Source organism: Myotis nattereri, assembly GCF_964212035.1.
Source record: "Myotis nattereri genome assembly, chromosome: 19".
Taxonomy (NCBI): Eukaryota; Metazoa; Chordata; class Mammalia; order Chiroptera; family Vespertilionidae; genus Myotis; species Myotis nattereri.
This window is the reverse complement of record NC_138095.1, coordinates 18,443,186-18,466,401: the sequence shown is the minus strand read 5'-3', so window position 1 is coordinate 18,466,401 and position 23,216 is coordinate 18,443,186. Positions and strand designations below refer to the sequence as shown.

At 48.3% G+C, this 23,216-nt stretch overlaps 1 protein-coding gene across 1 annotated transcript in view; it reads left to right on the top strand.

Annotated features, from left to right (window-relative positions):
• Positions 1 to 23,216, top strand: part of SNX19 (sorting nexin 19) — a gene marked incomplete at its 5' end in the record, with an annotated part of 400,377 nt that overhangs the window by 266,653 nt on the left and 110,508 nt on the right. The gene's annotated exons all lie outside the window — the stretch shown is intronic.

The following is a 23,216-nucleotide window of genomic DNA, read 5'->3' as shown; positions in this document are numbered from 1 at the left end:
AACGCAAATATATGCAAATGCAAATACATGACATTAAATGCAAATGATCTAAATATACTAAATATACAGATATTGAAAGCAAAAAAAAAAATGGGAATTCTAAGAAGGAATCAAAGTTTTGATAAAAGTAAAAAACACTGTAACAGAAATAAAGAATGCCTTTGATGAGCTTAATAGTAGACTGGGCATGGTTAAAGAAAAAAGTCTCTGAGCTTGAGGATATCTCGATTGAAACTCCCAAAACTGAAAAGAGAAAAAAGCCTGAAAAGAAAACAGAACTGAATATCCAAGAGCTGTGGGACAATTACAAAAGATATATAACATGTGCAATGGAGTTACCAGAAGGAGAGGAAAAGAAGACAAAGAAACAAAAAAAAACAAACATTTAAGGCAATAATGACTGAGAATTTCCCCCCAAATTAATGAAACCAAACCACAGATCCAGAAATCTCAAAAACATCAAACAGGATAAATGCAAAAACAAATAAGACACATAGGTATATCATATTCAAATTGCAGAAAATCAAAGATTATTTTTTAATGTTGAGAGAAGCCAGAGTTTAAAGCTACTTTACCTTTAGAGAATCAAAGAATTATATCTGACTTCTCAGAAACCATGTAAGCAAGAAGAGCATGAGTGAAATATTTAAAGTATTGAAAGAAAAAATCACCAACCTAGAATTCTTTACCCTGTGAAATTATCCTTCAAAAGGAAACAATAAAGACTTCCTCAGACAAAGAGAAATTGAGGGAATTTGTTGCTAGGACTGTCTTGAAAGAAATGTTAAAAGAAGTTCATCAGAGAGTAGGAAGGTGATAAAGCTCAGAAACTCAGTACTGCATAAAGAAAGGAAGAGCATCAGGGTAGGTAAAATAAAAACTTTTACTTTCCTTATAATTGATAATAGTTTGTTCAAAGTAATAATAGCAGCAAGGTATTAAATTATGTATGCTTGTGTGTATATGCATGTATGTTTACGTATAAGTGAAATTAATGGCAGCAATGATACAAGGGACACGAGGGAGGAATTTGGATTAATTTGCTATTAGAAGGGACTTGTAGTACCTGTGAAGCAGCATAGTGTTATTGGAAAGTGAACATGGATTAGTTGTAAATGTATGTTGCAAACTCTATTTTTTTACTTTAAAAGAAGTAAAAAAGTAAATATAACGAATATACTAAGAAAGGAGAGAAAATGGAATCATAAAATAATCAGTTAAAACCATAACAGAGAGAAAAGAAGGAAGACAAAAATAGGAACAAAGGAAAGGGTAACACATAGAAAGCAGTCACACATATGGTAGATATTCATCCAACTATATTAGTAATCACTTTAAATGTCAATGATCTAAATATGTCCATTAAAAGACTGATTGTCACAGTCAATCAAAAAATAAAACCCAACTATACATTGTCTAGTTAAAAAAAACTTTAAATATACACATATAGATTAAAAGCTAAGAGTAAAGAAACATGTAGCATGCTAACACTAATCAGAAACAAGTGGGAGTAGCTATCTTAATTTCAGAAAGACCAGACTATGGAGCAAGGAAAGTAATCAGGAATAAAGGCCTCCAATAAACTTTTATCTAAAACACTCCCGCCATTTTTATCTTGTGCTATAATAAGATGAACATGTCTGATATTCCCTATTAAGCTGTAAACTCCCTAAGGACAGTGTCTGGTTTATCTTTATGTATCCGCTCATGGTGCCTACTATGATATAGATAAAGTGAGCAAAGAGTATTTGTTGAAAGAATAAATCAAGGACAAATTGAGACGATTTGCTCAAGACCTGAGGAAGCCCTTTTAAAAGTGAAAAGTGTAAACTACAAGGTGTAAATGTACTGCATATAACTAGGTCTACTGACTCCTCATCATCACCTACTGATTGTGTAGTCTTGGCCAATACTTTAACCCACTGATTCCCAACCTTTTTTTGGCCATGCCCCCCTAAGTATCTCTAAAATCCTAACCCCCCCCCCATGATACAGAATTCTTATTATTTAAAAAGTGAACCCCTACTCACGTGGAGGAAGCTAAAAGGCCATTAACTTGGTCTAAACAAGCTTCTAAAGAACATGGCATCCATGAAAGAGAAAAATAAAAGAACGAAAGGACAGTTGTAGTACTGAAGAAGACATCACTAAGAAATTGTCTAAAAAAATAATAATATGAAGGGATATGAAAAATAGAAAGTAAAGTTTCAAAACATATAATAGAGAACTGAAATGCATAAATGTGTCACAATATGTATTTATGCATTTCAGTTCTCTATTATATATATTTATATATTGTATATGAGACCTGTAGAACCATAAGAAATGCAAAAAATTCACTGTTAATAGCTCATTCTTGAATTGCCCCCCTTAAAAATCAAATTGTCCCCCTTGTGGGTCGTGTGCCCCACATTGGGAACCACTGCTTTAACCTCTGGATTTCTCCCAAAGGATCTACGAATAGGGAAGGTGCAGTTACATTCTGTTTGCTTTTATTTTTAATTTCTACCACTCCTAATTCAAAGAAATGAAAATGAAGGTTGGGTACAATAAAACCCCTGTACCCAAGGCATATAAAGATAAAAGTGAGAAACCGGAAATCACAGACCGGAAATGGGGGGAGGTAAGTTACCTGGACCCTAGGTGAAACAGTCACTGTAATTGGGCTATAAATTAAGTACCAAGCTTCCTGGTAGCCAAGGCAAAAAGCAAAACCCACAGTGTTCTTAGTTCTCATTGTCAGAAAAGAAAAAAAAAAAAAAAAAGATCATGTCAGATAATCAGGAAAGACAAACCCTTTCCCGGAGCTGCCTTTTGCAGAAATTATCAAGTCATCCCTTTAAAAAAAAAAATGGATGAGTAACATCATGGGCAACATCCTCAATTGCCCCCTCCCTGAACCATCAAGGCTGCAAGAGAACCTCGAACCCAGACAGGCCTGCTCCGGGGGGAGATTGGAAAGGGCTCTTAGTAAAGACCCAGCCCCCAGCCAACCCCCCGCGCCCAGCAGCTGCATAACTTGGCCAGTCACATCATTATTTCATGTTGTCTGATTGGGTGTAGAAAAATGTTTGCTTAAAACAACAATTTTCCACTTGGCATTAGGCTGGGCTGTTCTTTCTGACAATAATCTGCCATTGGATTAAGCGCTCTGCTAAAACAGACCATGTCCCCTGAGTGTAAAAATAAATAAGCCACGAGAATAGCATTAGTTTTCTGTTTGCTGTGGCAGAAGGGCATGGGCCAAGGTTATCTAAAAAGTCATCAACTGTTTGCAAATTAAAGAAAATGTATTGCAAAGAGAGAAGTGAGAAGTGGGGCGCCCTCCCACCCCCCACCCCCACCCCCGGACCCCCACCCCACCCCACCCCTGAGGAAACTCCACAGCAGAAAGTCAGGGCCTTTCGAAGCTGGTGATGAGGTACCTGAGCTTTCATTATTCTATTCTCTCTGCTTTTGTGTGTTTATTTGTTTGTTTATTTGTTTGTACCTAAGAGCATTGCCAGTTATACTGCAAGATTCTGGCTATGAAAGGTGATTACAGCCTGTAAAGTCCCAGCCAAACATGAGCAGCTCTTCCCTGGGGCTGGGACTCAGTGGCCCGGGCAGCCCCGGTGACTTTCCAGGGTTCATGCACAGGCCTGGTCCAGTCCTGGCTGAGCGCATCCGGGAACCTGCAACAAACCTCTGACCACAGTGGAGAGGCAGAGGGGCGGGGTTGGGGGATTGAGGGGGTGCGGGGAGGGGTGCTGGCCCTAGGGATCGTGGGCCTGGGTTGGGGGAAGAAGGACAGGAAAGAAGCAGGCACTTGAGGAGGGGAGGGATAACTTTCTTGTGGAGCCAAGGCCTGCAGACTTGTGAGTTAGCCCACAGCTGAGCTGCAGGAACCACAGAATCTCAAGGCAGATCCCGGAGTGGGGAGGGGCTCAGCAGTGCAGAGGTGAAGGGCTGTGACCTGGATGGAGTGAGGAGGCCTGTAGGGGCCGGTGAACTTGGGGCATCCTCCCCTCCCAGAGCCAACATTCGGAGAGATTGCCAGTGAGAGCTCTGAGTGCGGGGCCTCTGACGCCAGCTCAGGCCTGGAGATGGGCTCCAGCGACCAGAGGGACGCGGCTGAGAGAGGAGCTCGGGTCTGGACTCAGCAGCCCCTGCTCCCAGCAGCAGCCTGGCCCTTCCTCCCTGTGAAGAAAGCAGAAGAAGAATGCGCTTTGATTTCCCTAAAACAAACACTGCGTTGAGTCAAGAGATAAGCCCAAACATGGGTTGGCTCGGGCTGCCCTGTGCAAGGGAAGTCACACTTCATATTTCCAACATGAAAGCCAGACAAGGGCCGGGCCTGGAGCAGCAGTTAAAGCCGGAGAGGCAGCCGGCCCCAGCCTCCTTCAGGGACAGGCCTGTCCGCCCAGGGGCCTCCTGGGTGACCTGGCGGCAGTGGTGGCTGAAGCACGCTTCTCCCCCGGCTGGGCCTGAGCCTCCAGAACCAACAGACTACAAGGAGCCAGGTCTCCCCAAAAGGGGCCTTGGTGGCTGAGGCTCAAGGAGGTGCCACCTGGGGGATTGGAAAGGTGACCGGATCAGGAGAGGGAAGTTTCCACTGAGAACCTGCCTGAGTAACACAAGATATGAGCAGGAAGCTGGTGTGCAGCTGGGGAGGGCCGGGGAGGGGGGGGGCGGGGGGCGGGGGCCGGGTCTTGGAGGGTGGGTAGCAGGAGGACACCACCCCCCTCCAGTCCCCTTCCTCACAGGCCTGCCTGCCCCTGACTGCTCTGTATTCCCAGCCCAGCACACTCGGGGCGATGATAAAAACAGCCAGGCACTGGGTGTTCCAAGTGCTTTTCGTGTGTTATCTCTCAGTCCGCTCAGCACACCTACCAGGCAGGTACTCATATCACCTCCATTTACAGATAAGGGCCCCAAAGCACCCGGAAGAGCAGCAACCGCAAGGTCACGGGCAGTTCAGCCCCAGGAGAACCTGGAGCCCTGGCTCCAGGAGCCTGCTGACTGCTTGGCTTCCCACAGGCCCTGCTGCCCTCTGCCCTCCGCCTCCAGGTGTGAGTGCCGCCCTCAAGCCACTCCCCTGAGTTTCCCCTGAAGCTTATTTCCATTGAAGACTAGTGTCCCGCCCATAGGCAATGCTGCCATGCCCCCTCCCCTCTGCTTGCTCAGCTCAGCTCCCTGGGCCTCTCCTTGCAGCCCTTTGGCCCTGCTCCCAAACCCAACACCCCTGGCACCACGCCTGTAAGTATGCACAGCCACGCCCCATGTAACGACATTTTGGTGAAAGAGAAACTGCATGCACAACGGTGGTCCCATAAGAAGACAATGGAGCTGGAAAATTCCTATCACCTGGTGACTTCGTAGCCATCCTACTATGCGAACATAAAGTACGGCTTGCGTGTTTGCGCTGATGCTGGCGTAACAAACCCACTGCGTTGCAGGGGTATCAAAGGACAGCACATGTAACTATGTACTGCATATAATACTGGGCAAGGATAGAAATGCCTGTGTTACGGGTTTATGTGTTTACTTAATTATACTTTTTATCATTAGGGTATATATATGCTTTCTACTTTTTTTTTAAAAGAACGTTTGCTGTAAAACAGTATGTCATCTCTCTTCATTGCATCATTTTCTCTTGTGCTTGATTTAATCTCATGCTGTTTTCCAAATGTAATGTAGCCTCAGTGCACGGTGTTTATAAGGTCTACAGTTTTGTACAGCAACGTCCTAGGCCTTCCATTCACTCTCCACTCACTCACTGACTCATCCAGAGCAACATCCAGTCCGCAAGCTCCAGGCATGGTGAGTGTCCTATAGAGGGGTACCATTGTTTATCTTTATCATGCCCAATTTCTACTGTATCTTTTCTCTGTTTAGATACAAAAATACTTACCATTGTGTTACAAGTACTTACAGTATTGAGTACAGTAACATGCTGTGCGTGTTTCTAGCCTAGATGTGCAGTGGACTATACCATTGGGCCTAGGTTGCGGTAGGCTATACCATTGAACTTAGGTGCGCAGTAGGCCACACCATCGCGGCTTGTGTAACTGCTCTCTCTGATGTTCACACAATAACAGAGCTGCCTAATGATGCGTTTCTCAGAACATATCCCATCATTAAGCAGCACGGACTGTACTTTTCTCTCTCGCTGAAAAAAGTCAATTCTACATGACTTCTCTCAAGGGAAAGGATGGAAAAGAAGAAGGAATGAACTGTTCCCCTCTTTCTAGCCTGATTACTCTTTTAAGTTTTTGTCAAGTTGGCCTTGATAAGCCAGTCTGTTATGATGGAATGGAGGGGTCCTTTGGCCGCCGGCTCTGGTGTGCACACAGTGGGCAGATGGGGTCAGGATGGATGCACACCTGGGCACAAAGATGAAGAACCTGGGGCCTGTTAACGAGTCCAGAAGAGCAAAGCCCCAGACCAGATGATCACCATCACCACTGACCAAGGATGACGCTATGTACTTGACCAAGAACTGGCTAACAGGGACCACAAACAAAACTCTTTCTCAAGACACATGGGCAAAGGACAGGAATCCGCAGGAACCTTTCAGAAGCAATCCTACAGGAAGAAGCTCAAAGAAGAAGCCAATCTCAGGTTTGGGCAAAGATCTAAGAAGCTATAACATATATCTGTGGTTCAGTTATATTTTAAGAAGCTCTTAGTGACCAAAAAAGAATATTGAAAAGGACATGTGTCCGATTGCCCCCCAACCAGCCCCCAGTGTTGAGGAGATGACACCCTGACCAGCCATCACAGGTATTCCCATCCCAGAATGATCTGGAGTGTGCATGGTTGAGTGACACTCCCTTAAGTAATTTTCCCTGAATCTCTCCTTCCTGATCTGCCTTCTAAATTCACTTTCCAAGTAGAATTTGTTACAAAAGAGAGAAAAGAAATAACAACAATAATGATGTATTTAGGTTTCATTTTTTTTTATCTTTATTGTTGAAAGTATTACGTAAGTCCCCTTTTCCCCCCTATTGACCTCTTCCACCCCCATCCCCCTACCTGGCCAGGCCCTCACCACCCCCTTGTCTGTGTCCACAGGTTATGCACATACGCATACAAGTTCATTGGTTGATCCCTTCCCACCCACCCTCCCCTGTCTTCCCTCTGAGGTTCAACTGTCTGTTCCATGCTTCCATGTCTCTGGATCAGTTCTTACTAAGTGCTGTGTAGGTATTTCCTCGGTAGACACTCTTAGACTGTTGTTTTGTAGAGTTATGTTGTAGGGGAAGCCCCATCTGCCTATTATGTTACTTACAGGCAGGCCCTGAGCTGACTCCTTGTTTCTCCGCAGATTTTAGCACCGTGCCTTGAATACATGGGAGAGTCTCAATTATTTGTTCAGTTGAACCAGATTCAATTAACAACCCTCTGGAATTAAGAACACACCTCTTTACCCCAAGTTGCAAGTCAGAGCTTTTATCTTTATTACCAGAGTAATAAAAATAGCTTCTATGCATTGGTCTTAGTGAGGTGCCAAGCACTGTGCCTCATGTTTCACATTCATTATCTGATGTGACTGCCATAAAAATCTGGTTATTTTTCCCATGAAATTCTAGAGGTTTAGAAAAGCAGCTACAGAGGGGCAAACCCAAGGCTTGAGCCCACCCTCAAATCATGAATTAAACAGCCTGACTCAAAGAAAAAGGAAAAGAGAGAGCGTACTCATGGACATGGACAATCAATGTGGAGATTGTGGGGAATGGGGGTGGAGGTGGAAGAGGGCATAGAAGGGATAAATGGTGATGGGAAAATTAAAAATCAATTAATTAAAATAAATAAAATAAAACCACACCACAGATTTTTTGAAATTCTAAAAAAATAAAATAAACAACCTGAAGCTAGGGTGTGTGCTCATTGCCACTAAGATAAAACCAAAAATAAACCATAGGAAAATAAAAATACAATAAATAAAGTGGGGAAAAATTCCCCACAACCCATCCCTACACAGCCCATCCCTTTCACTATGATGCCCACCTCTTTCTCATGAATTTCCACTGTTAAATGTCTGGCATATATCTGTCCATATGCTTTTAGGTATACATATGTACATATAGGTTACATATATACTATTTGTTTTCAAAATGGAATCATACTTATTATACTGATTTCAATTCCTTTATTTTTAACAATTCTAGGCACCTTTCTATACAAGTATAATGAGCTTTTAATGGGCTGATTTGTGTCCTCCAAAATTCAGATGTTGAAGTCCTAACAACCAGGACCTCAGAATGTGACTGTCTTTAGGGATAGGATTTTTAAAGAGATAATTACGTTAAATCCGGGTCATTAGGGTCCCTAATTTAATATGACTGGTGTCCTTACACAGACATGTACAGAGGGAAGGCCTGTGAAGACCCAGGAAGAAGACAGCTGCAAACCAAGAGAAGCCTCAGGAGAAACCAAGCCTGCTGACACCTTGATCTTGGCCGTCCAGCCTCCAGAAGTGTGCGAAAATTGCTCCAGGCACCAAGTCTGTGGTCCTGGTTATTAAGTCCGTAGAAAATGAATACATAGCTTTCCCACATTTCTTCTTAACGGCCACCTAGAACTCCACGGTATGAGTGTTCCATAAATGTTGAAGTAGTTCCCCTTTTAACAGGAACATAAGGCCTGCCTCGCTTCTTTTCTTCCTTCCTTAAGAATGCTGTAATCAACATTCCTGGGTGTCATCTTGCACATTTATGAGTGAGTCTTTCTATAGATTAGATTCCTCCAAGAAGAATTCTCATGTCAAATAAGAAGCATGTTTTCTAAGTCAGCACATATGGCCTGGGAGCTTTGAGTTCTGCATGCATATAGTTGGCTAAATAATTCATCACCGTTCCTTTCCTGTGTTACATTGCTTCCTGCTCTCTCTTCTATGTGGCCCATTTCAGTTTTGGATTGCATTTGACCTTTTCCATAGGGAGGGAACAAGAGAAGAAGGCAGAGGGAGAAGTCTGTCACATGCCTCACTCAAAAAAAATGACAGGACCCCTCAGTCTCGTAGGAGTTGGGAACCTGTTCTGTCTCCAAGTTTCAGCTTGGGCTCTTCACCTCTTGAGTTCCCTACGCAATTTCCTAAACGTACAGAGTCCATACCAAACAGCCACGGGAGCGATGCCGTCGGTGGTCATCGCTAAGTCCCTCCAGGCGTGGCTGAGGCTGGAGAAAGGCAACAGCCCAGCAGGATTGGGGAAACCTCCACAGTTGGCCTCAGAGTCCAATGCACGGATGCCAAGACTCACTTCTGGCACAAGGCATACAAGTCTATATTCTTCTCTCTTCTCCTCATTTCTCTTACTTTAAAAAGTCAATCCTATGTGATTTCAGAATGCTAGTCTTCTGTGTGGAAACCACACTCCCCATGGCTGTGGCTCCTCATAAAGCCCCAACCTCCTGGGCAGGGATTCAAGGTCTGCACAGTCTGGTTCTCACCCCCACCACACCTTCCGGCACAGGGCCTCCGCGTTGAGCCAGCTTCTTCATCCCCCTGCAAAGAGGCCTCTGAGATCCCGGCCTGGTGCTTCGACTCAGGTTCATTGTACTGTTTCTCCACTAGACAGTGAACTCTCTGAGTGCAGATCCTATGTCGCACAGTCCACATTCCTGGAGCCCAGGGAGGAAATGAGAAATACTGAAAAGGGGAAAGGGTCAGAGAAAGAATAGGGAGATTACCTTCCAGTCCACCCAGACTCGGCTCACTTCCCGTCCATCTCCTCCAGCCTCCACATGTGATGTATGCTTTTCTCATCCATCGAACTCCTTCTCCTGCTCCGCCTCCATGAAACTTTCTGGACTTCCCTCACTGTATTTTGTAAGTATATGAACAACCCTCCGAGCTAGACATAGGCCCTGTAAGGGTGAGGACCATTTCTTGAGCTCCTTTCGTAAGCTCCACAGCTACACACACATTACAACAGACTGAGCTGAACACACTGCCCAACAAAACATCCATCCTCTTCGGATGTTGAGACTGCAGTCGAACAGAAACTTGGCTGAGAACATTTTCTGTGAGATCAGAGGCCTAGGAGGAACCATTCTGTGTCTGTCCCGGAATCCTCCAACGCTAGCTGTCCCTTACCAAGGGCAGCTTTGTAATCTGCAGAATGGGACTAATTCTAGAACCTACCTCATCGAACTGCCATGAGGATGCACAGCATGTAACATATAAATATTTATAACCTATAAAATGGTATGACATACACAACATACGAAGACTTAACAGTGCTTGGGCCGGATGTAGAAACCTTCTGTTATTAGCAGCAGCGGCCTCATTATCCCATCGTCCAAAATGTACCCAGGTTTCTTTCCCCCAGGCCCAGGACAAAGAGAATGCAGTGATGAGACCCACCCACTGGGCGGCAGTGCAGAGTTCAAAATGGATTTTGGTGTCTAGGTATGAGCATGATATGTACAGGGAAGAAATAGAAATATTTAAGGGTCATTTTCCTACTCCCTGACATCCGAAATGACTTTAAAAGTCAAGAAGGACTCAAGAAACCCCAGAGGCAGTAGGAAACCTATGGATTGTGATTTCTCAAATATTCATTCTTCTTCTGAGGGCTGTCTACACGTAGAAGAGCAGATAGAACTACTTTGGGTAGGAAACTTCCAAAATGAGTGGGGAAGCACGGAAAGTTACAAAGTGTAAAGCCAAAAAAAAAAAATGCATCTCCTTTTCTTTCAGAAGAAGGGACAGACAAAGGCTTTTGCAAGTCCCCTTGGAGCTGAGATATTCAATTTACGGAATCAGTGAATCTTAGAACTTGAAAGGGGGCACGTGATCCAACATCTCACCTAACAAATGAGGAGGTGGCTCCTGACTCCCAGGGCCAAGGAGCCACATATAAACAGGTGACTCTTGAAGAACTAAAAGCAAAGTGACTTCCCAAAACGTAATGCCCTGAACTCATGGCAACCTAGAGACTCTTATTAAGCAATTGTGTATTTTTCTAATCGTCTCAAAAGCAATCTGTATGTGTCACACCTTCCCAGAAAGGCAGGGAGAAAATTGCAGTGGCCTAAACCACTGGACTCTCCACCTCAGACAGAGATTGGGCGGCAAAGAGATTTAGCCAGGTTGATTTAGGAAGATTTTCTTGCCCAGATACAGTACATAAACCTGCTCATTCAGAAGATCCTCATTTTCTCACCCTGACTCCAATCCACTTGCCAATCCAAACAGAGTGTGTTCCACATTAAAGCCCCGGGATTCTTTATGGGTAACATATGGAGCTATAATGTCTCGTAACCCAGTGGTATTATCCCTAGAGTTAATAAAACTCTGCTAACATGTGTTTCTGTTATTCTCATCCTCAGATACGTGTATTAAAATATGTTATACACAATGTATGGTTAATTGAAAGATACAGGGGGGTATATTAAAAAATAAATCTGTTTATATGACCTATGCTGAAATACATTTGAAACACCATCCAGTTGCTTGCATTCTAACGTACGTGGACTATCTCTCTGACTTTTCCTCTAATCACTCTATTTTTTTTTTCTTTCCATTTCCCATGCCTCCTTGTATGCTTTCTTGGTGCCAAGCTAACCACAGAATAGTAAGATTAGAGGTAGGGGGTTGTGATGCCAGAAACCAAGGCAGTTAGTAAGGAGGTGTGGTCAGAAGTGAGGAACAACAGGAGAAAAGAAAAAGCCCAGTCATTCCCTCCCTGTGAATCCTGGCTGTGCTATATCTTAGAACTTAATCCAGAGAGAAGATCAAGAATATCCACTTTCCTCTCCCTGTTCTCTGTGTTCATATCCGCGTGTCAAGGCATAGCCTAATTTTTTTTTTATTTCCTTTGCAAAGCAAGGAAGTCAGGAGAGGGAAAACATGAATCTGCAGATTCCTCTGATCCTCCCTTCATTGTCATACCCTGTACACTGTTAGTTATCAAGTCCAGCTCACACTTAATCCTGTTCATTTGTAGAATTTGTCATCGCTTTCAATCCACTTGCACTGCCCTGGTCCAGGCTTTCATGGTCTGAAGTCTGGATTATTGCAGGAACCTCTTACTGGGCCTTTCTGCCAACAGTCTTTTCCTCCTAATCACGCTTGTTAAAAGCTCACTAGAGTTGTGAGTTGATGAACATCTGACTCCATTTAAAAATCTGATTTAATATCCTTCTATGACTCTCTGTGGCCCACCCAACAAAGCACAAATTCCCATAGAAGGCCCTTCATCATAAGACCCCAGCCCAACCTTCAAGCTTCACTTGTCCCATGCATTCTACAGTCCAGCCATTCCAAGCTATTTGCATCTTTAAAACTCCTATGCCATAGTGTATGCTCACCCCACAGTGAGGAATGCTTTCCCTCCTTATCTACTACCAAATTCCATTCATGCTTCAAGACCCAGGTCCTCTGTGAGGTCTTCCCCAGGTCCATTGAGAGCTACTGCCGCCATTGCTCTCCTATAATCCCATAGATTTATATACATATCTCTATTAAAGGACACAGGGGGTGCCAGGAGAGCACTAAATGGGGCATCTGCTGTCAGGCTGGAAGCCACTCCTGGAAAAGGACTGAAAGGGATGCATTTGGAACCAGAGAGGTTGGGGATAGGCTATCGACTTACTCCAGGTGAGACGTGACGCTACTCTGCACTAAGGCGGCAGCACCAGAAAAGGCACAGTAGGGACCAAATTTAAAGACATTGGGATGAAGGGGAGGGGAGGGTGGAATCAAGTCATGTGACCAGATGACCCATGAAATGTGAGGGTCCCTCCAGGGAGGAGTCTGGGTGAGCACAGGTCTGGGAAAGGTTTAGGTATGCAGATTCATGAGCCACTGATGGTCAGTTTTAAACGAAGCAATGGGAGAGCATGTGATCCCCAGGGAAAGAGTTTGAAATGAGGAAGGAAGGAGGAGCTCATGAGGGAAACAGAGCAGGAACAAGCAGAGAGAGAAGAGGAGCCCAGCACAGAAGCAGGAAGTAGAGGTCTGCTTAGTGCCTGGTACCTGGTAGATATGCAGATATTTATGGAACAAATGAATGAATCACTGTATTTAAATGACCCACTTAAAACTGAAAACATGGGAAAGGCCTTTCATAGGAACAGGAGCGCACCTACTATCTTCCCCTAACAGAATCTTCGGGGTAGTTAAGACCAAGGAGAGAGGGCCTTTGCAGTTCAGTGGAGAGCAGGGAAATCCAAGGGGAAAGGTGACTGAACTCGGTTCCGTGACTGAAGGGAAGACACATTCCTCACGGCCAGCTGAAAACATCAGGGAAGCCAAGTCACCCGCCAGCCTTGTGACCGGACAACCAATGGGTCCGGGCTGCTGTCACTACGTGAGCCAAATTAGCAGAGACAGGGTTGAATCATATATGAGCGTTTATTCCAATACTGCCAGCAGTATGGGAGAGCAGCAGGTCATCCACAAAAATCTGCTCTACAGCCCCCATAAGCCAGCTGCTTCTATTGGGTAGAAGGTCAACGATAACGTGGGGAAGTAGGAATTATAGGCATGGGAAAGTAGGCATGGGATAATCCTTACAGGTTGCAAGTCATGCGGGCTGGGGGGGAGTTGAAGGAGGGTGGTCACCTGCAGCCACCCCGGGAACAGATTACAGGTAATAGGGGCTGAGGGTTATAAAAAGTAGGTGCCTCCTGGACTAGACTGTTTCAGCCATGAGGTTGTAGATCTTTCCATCATGGTAGGCAGTTCCCAGGACAGGAGGATGGACTGCATTCCGATGTTAGCTCCCATGTCCCCGGGTGTACAACTTTCAGCCAGGTTAGAATGTGCTTTCTCTAATCAGGACAGAACCATCAGGGTGAACAGAACATGGTTAATATTTCTTATAATCTTTGCTGGCCCCCAGTATTCTATTTCTGCCCCTAACAGCCTCACCACTGGTAGGAAACCTGCCTTCCCAACCTGCAGATATGATGCAGCATGAGCCACGCAGGAAACACAGGGGAAACAGGGCAAGTCAGAGGCACCAGGAGGAACAACCAGAGACTGAAATTCAGTGTGGGAACCTTGAATGGATCCTTTCAGTGATGTTCTTGGAACAACTGGAGAAATTTCAAGATGGGCTAGATATCAATGCTACCAGGGAATGGACAGTTCTCTTGGATATGATCATGGTATTGAAACTGTCCTTGTTCTTACAAAATGCACATGAAAGTATTTAAGAGTGAAGTATCAGGCCCAGCTGGTGTGGCTCAGTGGTTGAGCATCGACCTATGAACCAGGAGGTCACAGTTCGATTCCCAGTCAGGGCACATGCTGGGGTTTCAGACTCCATCCCCAGTAGGGGGCGTGCAGGAGACAGCTGATCAATGATTCTCTCTCATCATTGATGTTTTTATCTCTCTTATGCTCTCTCTTCCTCTTTGAAATCAATAAAAATATATTCTTTTTAAAAAAAGAGTGAAGTATCAGGGTGTCACTTCCAAACAGTTTGACAAAAAAAAAAAAAAAGTCTATGAAAGAGATGAAGCACATACAGTAAAATAACAATTATAGACCCTAAGTAATGGATGTATGATCACCCATTATTCTTCCCAGTATTGTATGTCTGATATTTTTCATAATAAAATTTTGGAAAAAGAATGAGAAATATAAGCCCGAAACCTTGGACATTCATCTCCCCAAAGCAGTTGTGCAATATTCAGAAAGCAGGAGCCATATTGACTTCTGAGGAGTGATATAAAAGGCCAGCAGCCCAGAAAAGTGCAAAAAATGTTGGGAAATACAACTACGGGAAGAATAACCTTAACCCACTTATATTTCAACACAGATTGGGAAATAGCAGCTATGGAATTTCTTTGAGCATTCTTGACCCTCTGTCACTTACTCCTGGGTTGAAGTAATGACTAGCTGGCATTCATTGCCCACTTACTACATGTAGCTCTGTGCTAAACACATCAGCACATTGAACACACACAATCGCTGCGAGAGGTAATACTATCATTTCCCCTTTAATAGATAAAGCAACCAAAAGTGTGTCCCCCCTCAAAAGGGTCAGCACCTGTTCGACCGCCCTATCTACATAGACCAGCCTAACTCCGATCCTCACAAACTTTCTCCCCTCACCTTTCTGGCTCATGTAGAAACGGAGCCCAACAGTTATCAGCCTGGGGTGCTGCACTAGCTCTTGGGGTCCCCCTACCCCCTGCCCACAGCTTTGTAAACTGTTCTTTATTCAACTGTCTCCTCAGATTATTCTACTTTGAGTGTGCCATCTACTTCCTGTTGGAATCCTAGCTGATAGTGAGGGGGTGGGGGGAGGGAAGGAGGTAAACTGGAGAAATTTGAATCCTCCTAACAGTAAGGTGGGTCAGGAAGCAACCTCAGTTGGTAAAGAAGGCAGCCCCTGAGGGAGGGAGCGGGGGGGGGGGGGGGGGAGGGGGAAGGCAAATTGGCAAAACTCTGGGCATGGTAAAGACACTTGGAGAACAAAATGGAAATAGTTCACAGTAAAGTTGAAGGTACACACACCCTATGGCTCAGAAATTTCACCCCCGGCGGCTCTCCTATATACATGCCCCGGAGAACATGTACGGAATTTTCACAGTAGAACTGTTTGTATTAGCAAAATTCTGGAGGCAACCTAAATGTCAATCATTCGATCCAAATAATGAAACAATACACCAGACGGAAAAACAAGTGAACTAGAACTCCATGTATCCACAGGAATGAGTCCACCAGATGTAGCGTTAAGCAAAGAGAGTAAGCTGCAGAAAACGCAGGGATGCGCAGGAGCTACCTGCAGATACAGGTGGGATGCATGCATTGTTTAGGGATCCAGATTTATGCAGTGGAAGGACTCCCACGGGGGCCTTCAACTCTATTAGTGATGTTTTATTTCTCATGCAACATGATTAATAAAATAAATCACCTAAGATTTATTTTATTATTCCTTGTTCCTTCTGTGTGTCTTAAATACTTAATAATTTTGAGGAAAGGGAAGGAACAAACTTCTGGAGGTTTCCAGGGAAAAGAAAGAGCCACCGGGCTGCTGGACTCCACTTCTCACCATTCCTCACCGCCCTTTGACACACAGTAGCTCAAACCATCCAGGGTTTCCGGGGCCTCTGGACTCCAGGTTCATAAGGTGGCAGGGTGGTTCCAAAGCCAAATGCCAGCCCTGAGAATCTGAGGAAGCTCCACTGGGAAACAGGCAAGAAAGCAATTGAGCCCAGCCAGTGTTGCTCAGTGGTTGAGCGTCAACCTACAAACCAGGAGGTCATGGTTCGATTCCCGGTCAGGGCACATGCCTGGGCTGTGGGCTCCATCCCCAGTGAAGGGATCGAAGAACACAGACAATCAATGATTCTCTCTCATCATTGATGTTTCTATCTCTCTCCCTTTCCCTTCCTCTCTGAAATCAATAAAAATATATTTTTAAAAAATAAGAAAGAAAGTAGCTGAGTGAACAGATTTCCTATTAGGAGAGATGATAGCGGTCAGGGCCAGTGTGGGTTGTGTTGATAGGCCCTTTGGAAATCACAAAACATTGCCTCCAGAACATGCTCCTAGGTCATTCCAAGGAGTCTTACAGGGAAAAGAAATGGCCAGGTAATTGTCTCCCCACCTTACCAAGAGACTGACAAGACCTCCTCAGCTGCCAGGGTGGCGAGGAGCCCAGTGCTAGAAGGAAGCAAGGAGCTTGAGTCCCGGCCCCGCCACTGGCCTGGGTAACTTTGCACAAGTTACTTCACATTTTGAAACCCTGGTTGCATTCTGAGTTGGTCAATCCTCAGAGGATGGCTGTGAAGACCAGACGGGACTGTGTTTGCACATCGGAACAGTGCCCGCACAGGGCAGCGTCCTCACGGCTCCAGAGGCGACGGGCCTAGTTATCTTGCTCTCACGCACGTTCCCAGGAAGTCTCCACCTTGGAAATTCTCCCTGACAGTTGGCTGTGTCCCAGCCCCAGCCCCGCCCAGGCGCCGGGTGTCCCTGCTGCCTGGGGCACTGCAAACAGTCCAAAGAGGGCCCTTCCAGCGGTCAGAGGTCACGTTGTTCTCCTGAACACATTTCCTTACACCCCCAAAGGCTCTTTTCTCAAAAGCCATAAGACCAACACCACCAAGTCAAGATATCTGCTGGATCGCCCATGCTGCCGTGGGGATGGGTGCTCCCTGGTGAGACCAGAAGCCCAGTCCCATGAGGCCACCTGGACAGGTGGTCAAAGTCAAGAGAGCAGTGGCCTGAACCCCTGCTCATACTGGTGGGATCGTGGCCCCAAGAAGGGGCAGAGGAGAGGGGCCGGAAGGACGGACTGCAACAACGTAAGGATGTGGCTGGAATCTCATCAGCCTCCTAACATTCCCCAGGACTCTGTTTCCCACGTTCCCCAATCCAATCTTTCACGAGGAGGTTCCCTTCTCTCTTCCTCTCCATTCTGCCCTTCCTTTCTGCCCAAATCCCTCTCCTTTGGAAACAAAGAGTTCTGCTTCTTGTCAGGAATGCTCTGGGAGCCAGGAACTCTTATCTCCCTCAGCACCATTCTGGCCAGTGCTTGGAATGTGACTGACGTTCCTGAGCAAACACAGGACAAACACACCAGGGCTTCCTGGTGAGCGCCAGGGGGTGGGGCACTGAGCTCCTGGCACCCCTGCTTGGGAGCAGGGGCGATGTCATTGCGGTCCCCTGGGGCTGCCCGGGCTGGGCAATGTGGTGGCATCGGGAGAGTTTGAAGGGGGAGACATTTGGCTCTCCTGGGACTCGTGGCTAGGACTGCAGGCCTCAGGGCTGACTCACCCAACAGGGCTGGGTGCAAGCCAGGGAGCCACGGAAAGACTTTCTGGGTCACACACGCTGCCACGGGCCCTGCCAGCTCAGCCTGCTGGGGGCCAGCCAGGGCTCGCTGGGCAGGGGGAGCGGGGCTCAGGGGGGTCAAGACCTTTTGACCATTATTGAAGCTTTTTCTCTTCTGGGACAAAAATGCATTCCTCTCCAGAGGATGAATTACAAAGCAAACTGTTGCTGCCTCTCTTCAAAGGCCAGGAGGTTAGGAAAGGACTCCTTCCCCGTGCGGAAAGCTTCAAAGGACAGCCAGGCTGTCTGCTCCAGGCAGCTCCAGTGTCAGTCGCTACCCCTCTACCCTACCTGGAGCTTCTAGAGGCGGGACCCAGCCTCCTCTCCTTTCTCCATTATTTGCTGCAACATAATAAGAAATATATAGCCTGGCTGGCGTGGCTCAGTGGTTGAGCACCAACCCATGAACCAGGAGGTCACGGTTCGATTCCCAGTCAGGGCACATGCCCGGGTTGTGGGCTCAATCCCCAGTATGGGGCGTGCAAGAGGCAGCCCATCAATGATTCTCTCTCATCATTGATGTTTCTATCTCTTTCTCTCTCTCCCTTCATCTCTGAAATCAATACAAATACTTATTTGCTAATATGCATGCGTACAAGTCCTTTGGTTGCTCTCTATCCCCCTCACCTCCCCTGCCATTTGTCTCTGGATCTATTTTTGTTGCATGCATATTAGCATAACCAACGGACACAGACACTGGGCTGGTGGGGGCTTGCCCGGGATGGGAATGGCTGGGGGAGGAGGGGGTCAATCAGGGGAAAAGGAGACATATGTAAAACTTTAGGCAATAAATTTAAAAATAATAATAAATAAATAAAATATTTTTAAAAAGAAATATATAGATAGATATAGATTATATAGATATGGATATAGAGATGGAGATGGAGATGAGATGGAGAGGGAGAGGGAGATTATATATATTGATCTCTGGCCCCTCCTTCCTGATGCAGAACTCTTCAAACCCTTGGGATTTCCTGGGCGATGGAAGTGTCTTTTGTTGTCCTGAGGTGACTCTTGGTGGGCTCCTGGGTGGCCCCCGGCTGGGAACCAATCACCAGAAAGACCAAGCCGTGATTGCAAACCTAGAACTTTCACCCATCAGGGCAGGGACGGGGCTGGAGATTGAGGTAACAATCCCCCATGCCTACTGAGGAAACCTTGTTCGAATCCCTGAACTACAGGTGTGGAGAGCTTCGTCCTGGGGAGCACATGAGGGCAGGGAGGTGATGTCTCAGCCCCACGGGGACAGGGCTCCGGCACTCAGAACCCCCGGGTCCTCGCCCCACAGACCTCTTCCCGTGGCTGCTCACCCGTGCCCTTGATCACAGCCTTTATCATAAACCAAGACACATAATCGAGTGTTTCCCTGGGTTCTGTGAGCCATCCCAGCCGATCACCAGCCCTGAGGGGGACTGTGGAAACCCTCACTCTGGAGCTAAGTGCATCCGAAGCCTGGGCGTCCTGGGGACCACGACTTGAGACTGGTGTCTGCAGTGGGGCGCCTTGTGGGACTGTGCCCTTGAACCTGTGGAGTCTGATGCTGACTCCAGCTAGTTAGTGGCAGAAATAAATTCTAGGACACCCGCTGGCATCAGAGAGCTGGAACATGGTTGATGCCGGGGCGGGGGGGGGGGGCACACATTTCATGTTATAAGTAGGGAAAGTCTTCCTTTACCCCTGTCCCTGCCCATGGGGACATTTCCATTATTGGCAATGGCTGTCATGGGAAACAGAAGGGATGACAAAAATAACAAGCCCGGGAACGTGGCAGCATTTTGTGTAAATTTACGAAGATCGTACAATTGCTGGCTTGGAGCTTAGACACCAGCGTGAGCCCCTGCAGACCCTTCCGCACTTCCCCCAGCCCATGGGGTCACCTGGGCTCCTCGGGCTCAGGCCTCCTTCTCCAGAACCTTTATCAAGGGTTGAAGCGTGTCCAGGCCCCACTCTGGACCCTTCCCCGACCCCTCTCCATGCACAATGGGCTCTGAGAAGCCGTTCTCCCTGAGGCCCTGCAGGAAAGGCATGGGAAGGGACCCTTTCCTCTCTGACCCACAGCGGACACCCAACAATCATCTCCCAAAGATTCAGCCACAACTGTGCCTAGAAACCCAGACTGCTGAAGCCAAAACACCCTAAAGGAACATTAAATAGTAACCCTACCTCCTCACCTCGCAGACAGGAAGCGGGATTCCCGGAGAGGACCTCAGATCTGAGACCAACACAAGTCTCTGGACTCGCAGTTGGATGTTATTCAAAACGCATCCCACCCCCACCCCTTTGGTTGTAACACTGTCCAACCAAAACAGAACTGGGAAGCGAGAAACATTCTCCCAACAGAATGAAACTTGGGGTTTCCTCCTAAGGCAGGTACCCAGAACCCCTGCACGGTAGACCCTCTGGCCCCTCCTGTGCCTTGCCCCTCACTCAAGGGGTCCAGGTGGCCCCAGCGGCCTTCCTGCTCCTGCTGGTCCCAGGCCCCAGCCTGCTGCTCCTCTGCTGGATGGTGGACGGCTCCTGCCCCTTCAGCGGGGCTGTGTCCTGCCCTCGGCCAGGCTCCCCTGGGTCACACACCCCACACAGCCCACACACCCAGACCTCAGTTCTTCTGTGCATCGGTTCCTCTCTCCTTGGCACCCACCACACCCGCCAATGTGCTGCCTCGTTTGCTCTGCCTCCTCAGCCAGCTGCATGGGACGGGACTGCGCCTGCCCAGTCACTGCTACACCACAGCCCCCAGCTCCGTGGCCGCACATGGTGGGTGCTCAGTAGATTTGGGCAGCGTGTTCGTAGGCGAGATGAAGTCACCGAGGCAGGACACAGGTTTAAATACTTACAACTTTATTAGGAGAAGGCTGTTGTCCCCGCAGCAGCCAGCCCCCCGTATACACAGTATACACAGCCCGGCGGTACCCGGTCTCCATCCCCTGCAGAACACGGAATGCAAAGGAACCAGACACAGAGGGGGCTCCATGATGACGGTGCCTTCCAGGCCGGAAACACGCGCGTCTCTGCACCTGTGCCCACCCCACCCCACAGCAGGGCCAGGCCATGCGCTCAAACTCCTCCAATCAGTGCACACGGTGGGCAGAGGGGGCAGAGGGCTCCTGAGCCCAGGTCCTTCCTGGGCCACACCCCACAACAGAAGTTGCTGGAGCCCCCAGAATGCTCCTCTCCTCCCACTGGACATGAGACACCACCTTAGCTTTTTATCCCCATCCCTAGATGCCCGTGCCTTGAGGCTCGTCTGTGCTCGGCCTTGGAGAGCACAGTTGGATTCGTGAAATGGTCAACTTCAGGACCAACCTCCAAGTTGTCTTGGTCATACTTCTTTTGCAAAGGGAAAAAAAAAAAAAAAAAAGGAAAGAGAAAAACATCACGGCAGACAAGGACAGCGAGACTCAGCCTGTGTCAGGAACAAGACTGGTTATCCCTCCTTGGCATAACTCAGAAAGCTGCTCTGTGAAGGGCCAAGTACCTCACCGATGGCAGCTCCGTTCCCCCGCCACCCCTTCCCCTACCCATCCCCCACGGCCCCCATGACCCCCTCTCCTCGCCAAGGACGGGTGCACCAGGCACAGGGCGCAGTGCTGCTGTCGGTCGGCAGGTCTGTGTCCGGCCTGGCACCCTGGGCTCCTCTTAGCCCTGCAGCCTCCAGTGCGCACTCCTGCGGGACAAGGAACCCTCCTCCCTTGGTCTCCCAGGGAGACTGCAGCCCTGCCTCCAAGCTCAGCACGCCCCCTGCTCCAGGGGGCTCTGCGCCAGGGCTCAGCCAGCGTTAGACTGGGATGAGAACGCCATCCCAGAGGCCCGCCTGGCTACCCGGCTGACTTGCGGATTCTAAGAGGGGAAACCGAATGAACACACCTGCCCTGATGTCACCTCGCTGAAGTCCAGGACTCAAACCTACGCTCAGAAGCAGAACCTTCCATGTGTACCCTGGGGCAGCCGAGCCCTCAGAAAGACCCTACTTGGCCAAAGGACCCGACCCCAAAACATCTCCCCACTTGGAGCTGTAGGAGCGCCCTGCTTCCCACTCCCCTAACATGTCTCCAAGGTAGACAGCTCGCCAGCCGCTCCCATTGGCGGTTATCAAGGCCCCTGGGTCAGGTGATCGATTCTTGGTGTCCCCTGTGGCCAGGGCACCTGAGAGAAGGCACCTGTCTGCGTATTTGGAGCCGCAGTGAGTGGCCAGGCTGTGGACAGCAGAGAGCCATGCACCTGAGCGCATCTTTGTGCCTGGACAGCTCAGTCTATAAGGACGCGGCCGGGTCTTCTGGAAGCACCAGGACATCACTGCTGCCCCGGGGGAGGGCCAAGGTGGGGTTCCCCGAGAGTACAGCCTGAGGTAGCAACTAGTGAATCCCATTTTCCAACTGCAGAAACCGCAGCCCGGGATGCCACATGACATGCCCAAGCCAGACTGCATGGAGCTGTCCGGATGAGGACCAACCTGCAGGCATGTGGAGTTTCAGCACCGGCCCTCCTGGGCATACCCCATGCCCTCTTAGTAGGCCCGGGATCCTGACCACTGGGAAGGCGATGCCAAGCCGAAGGCATCAGCCTGATTGACACCTACCTCCCTGGAGGAGGAAGCCATCAGAACCCAGGCCTCCTCCTCCCACCCTAGGGTGACATTCCCCCAGGCTCAGCCCAGCCGCAGGGACCGCAGAGCCCTTGAGATCTCTCCCCAAACCCCCTGCTTCAGCCACAGAATCCATCTCCCCTTAGACGTTTCAGCATTTTTTTTAAATGGTCGGATCCCTCGTGAAGACAACGGGCTCCCTATCGACGTCCTATCCCTTCCCGCGGATCCTCAGAGGACACTGGTGTGACAGCCCTCCCGCTGGAGGCCTGGATGACACAGGAGAAGAGGTGTCTCTTTAAAGGGGGGCCAGAGTAGAAGGAAGATGAGGAACCTCAGGACTCCCCCATACATCCAGCCCTCCTCAAGAAGAGTGGCCTGGGCTGCAGGTACACCTCACCTCCCCCTCCCTCCACGCCTGCTCACCCCAGCCCATGTGCATGGTTCAGTCTGTCGGTCAGAAAAGGAAAGTGGGCTAAAAGCACCTTGTTCAGAGACGGCTCAGAGCCCCTGGGGCCACCTGAGGATGCCAGCTGCTGGACCCTGGCCCTTCCGGCAGCCTGTGGCCTCCCCGATGGAGGCCCAGGTCCCTGAAGTCTGCCTGGGAGTGGCCACCCTCCAGGTCTCTTGGAAACTGGGCCCCAGCACCTTCTTGCCCAGCACCCGCACCTCTCAGCCTCTCCCGAGACTGGGCCCTGGAGGAACCAGGTGTGAGGTAGACTGTGTGTTAGTGACTTAGCTCCCCACCCAGGGGGTAGGAGGAAACCACTCGCTCCCACCCATGATCCTTGTCCCTGGATGTGGTGACATCATGGCGCGGGCCTCCTGCCCACAGCTCCCGCTGGC